General features: G+C 42.6%; 1 pseudogene; it reads right to left on the bottom strand.

The window, feature by feature from the left end:
* Nucleotides 1-817: 817 nt before the first annotated feature.
* LOC144762333 (transcription factor BTF3 homolog 4 pseudogene) lies at nucleotides 818-1,375 on the bottom strand (annotated as a pseudogene).
* Nucleotides 1,376-3,360: the final 1,985 nt, after the last annotated feature.

Below are 3,360 nucleotides of genomic sequence, written 5' to 3'. Positions count from 1 at the left end.
AATTGCGAAAATTAAGGAATCGCAATTAAGAATTCGCAAACGGCTATGCATCAAGAAATCGCAATTTTTTTTGCGATTTCTTAATTTTCCTTAATTGCGATTCACAATTTGCGAATCGCAATTAAGGAATCCCTTCCTATTGATTCCTATGGGCCTAGAGGCCCATAAGAATGAATGTGAAGGCATTCTTATTTTGCGATTCGCAATTAAGGAATCGCAAAATGAGAATGCAATTGCAAGGTGCATGGGGGGTCCAAAGGATCCCCCCCTGCACCCCTGAAATGTACCTTTAAGTACATTTTTCACACCCACATGCCCCAAGGGCATGTGTGTGTGTAAAATGAAACTTTCAAAAATTCACTTTTGTGCACTTTTGAAAGTTTTCGCAAATTACCATGAAGATTAACTTCATGGTAATTTACCACTACCTATTTGCGATTTCGCAATTTAAAAAAAATCATGCATTGCATTTAAGAAATCGCAAAATTACGATTTCTTAAATGCAATCGCAATTTAAGAAATTGCAAATAAATTGCGATTTCTTAAATTGCGAAAAAAAAGCAAAAAGCTTCATGCATCCCAAAAAAGGGATTTTCATTCGCAAACGGCCGAATTTTGCAATTCGCACCATTTGCGAATGCAAAAACCTGTGATGCATGTGCCCCAGAATCTTTTAAAAAACAGACTCGGTTGAAACCATGTTAAGCGGAGCCTGCTCTCTGTCCATGAACGTCACTCCTAATCGCAGTTTTACCTCTCGGGAATTTTTATCAAAACCCACTGTAAGAGAAGTTTATAATCAGACAGTACACACCAGTCAAGAGATACCTTGCCTTCCGTTTTCTACGAGATAAGGAACATCATCATCATCTTCATCAATGTCTTCAAGTTTTTGTGTTTTACTATCCAACACTTGTTTTGGAGGCATTTCCGCTAACTTTCTAAGACTCGGTAAACTATCTGTGCAGAGTTGGCTTAAAATGCCAGGAAGCATTTCTGTAATGTGTTTAGGCTCTGTGTGTCCGATAATTGTGACGTTGTTCGGCGAAAGAGAAGCCTAGACCTTTGGGTTGATAAAATGAATAACTGTTCCATCATCTTTTCTCATGGTTACCTCTTCAATTCCAGCTATATTATTTACTGCTAGCTTTTTTAGAGGACCCTAGTTTTTTTCATCAGCTGTCCCTGTTCAGTGTATGACGTTCTTCTTTCTGCGAACTGTATGTACCCTTCCCCTCATAAGAACCTGGGCCTGAAGTTTGGCTAGCTTTTCTTGATTTATTACTGAATCTGTGACTAAAGACCTCCGCAGCCACATGCAGTAAGTAAGATGGCAAAACAGGAGGAGAAGCATAGGAGACTCACATGCCTCCATCCTCTTACTCTTTTGTCTCTCTCTCTCTTAATTTTACCTCCATATTTCAACTCTCCCTCCGTTGTTTTTTTCAGATCTGTAGCTTTCTTCTATAGTGTGCCTACCGGGTGCAAGTCGCCCTCCCACCACATAAAAGACATGAAGCAGGTTGTTGTCGTTCACCGCATAGTCTTTTTATTAAATGTTAAAGCAGTGTAATGTCTTTAATGCTATATTCATCTTGATTAAGGTAGCTCTTTAAATACTTCGCTTATCAACACCACAGGATTAAATATAAATCTCAAAGTTATAAATTGTCATTATATTTGCAACCCGCTGTCCACGGGGCCTTTTTCTTGACCTTCAGGCTGTGCCAGCAGGCCACAACCAAGATAGCCTGCTCTCCTTAAGTTGACCGCTCTCGAAAGCAATTGAACGGTGCCCGGCCACCACTTGTGACAACCATACCGGGGTATACCCCCTCCAATGTTTATAAATCTACACACCGGCCTCTTGGGGTAGGGCAGGAAAAGCCAGGACCACCAGCAGGTCAGTCCCCGCTCTTGCCAGCCCAGAGCCCCTGAACGAATGCTTGCCCTTTCCATGGGCAGCCAATCCATACCAAAAAGGAAGTCCACACCCTTTTCTTGGCTGGGACCCCGCCACAGGGCGAGTAGCTTACTGGCGGGCTCGCCCTCCCCCTGACCTACCAGCCTTCTCAGTTGGTACCACACACCTGTTCATGTATGCCTGGGTACCCCCGCTCTTACCACCAACGTGACAATTATCAGCTGATGGCATACTAGGCCGCCCATCAGCACTTCCCATAGGCTGCTGTTGATGCTTTTCGATCCTTTCACAGTCATACTTGAGCACTGAATCTATCTCTTTAAGCAGTAGTAGCTCAATTAGTAACTCTTATCTTTCCAAGTGAGCATCATATACTCCTGATATATAATAAAAGAACTACCTATTTGTTTTACGTTCCCCTGCCTGGAAACACTTGTACTGTTCTAGCAGAATTATATTCAATTGCTACTATATTGCTAGTAATAGGTCAAACCTACTGGCTTTCCCAACACTGTTTGCTCCTTAACGCAACTAGAGATGGATCTAGGGGGGGCTTTTACCCCACAGAATTACTCATACAAGGAACCATAATTACCTTGTGAGTCAAGTCAAACTTTCCAGCGACCCTAACTACAACATTAGGACTGTTGGAAAACATGAAGGTGTCGAGAGTGGTATGCCGTCCCTAATGAAATTTCCCAGGAGTATATTTATGGTGATGACCTAGCTGTGCAGTTCCACAGTTATGATCGAGATTTAGAATGAACACCACACGTCCATACTATATACTAGGAGCCAACCTGTATTGTCTGGCAATGTAGATCTTCCTAGCGCAAGGATTGCATTAAGACCTAACACATACCTCTGTTTTTAAATTAAATGCAATTGGTTCTCCATTGATTGTCTAATTTCCTTGTTTGGTTTTTCTAATGAGTGAGCCAGTGAGTGTGAAACAAAGGGAGACAACAAGAAAGCCATTCACCGCATGTGACATGGACCTTTGGCAAGGCGCATTTGAATACTTTTGGAGCTTTTCACTGTCAGCCCATGTAACCCTAATCACTTATGTCCTACGTTCGGAGTGCCAGGCCTCCTGCCCTATTAGAGGTTGAGGCCTGCCTTCTGGATGCCTTAAAGGCGTTAAAAGGAACATGTATGCCTGGCAACGAGGTTTATTTTGCTGGGGATAGATGGCAAGGTAAGACTGCACAACAGGTTGCCGTGCCGGCTTGAGATATGTTTAAATTATGTTACTTCAGGGAGTGGCACCATGAAAGCTGCAGCCCACTTGTAGCATATAGAAAGCAGGTCCCGAGTTCATGTTGAACCACCTAATAGGGACTAGTAAGTATAACTGAGACCATCACGTGTATGCCAAATTTCTGATTCAAGGGATATGATTTCCAAAGAAATCGGGGAGTGGAGTCGACAAACAC

The sequence above is a fragment of the Lissotriton helveticus genome, chromosome 6, assembly GCF_964261635.1.
Source record: "Lissotriton helveticus chromosome 6, aLisHel1.1, whole genome shotgun sequence".
In the NCBI taxonomy this organism is placed as follows: Eukaryota; Metazoa; Chordata; class Amphibia; order Caudata; family Salamandridae; genus Lissotriton; species Lissotriton helveticus.
Note: the sequence above shows the minus strand (reverse complement) of the source record. Positions and strands in the feature narration are given on the sequence as shown.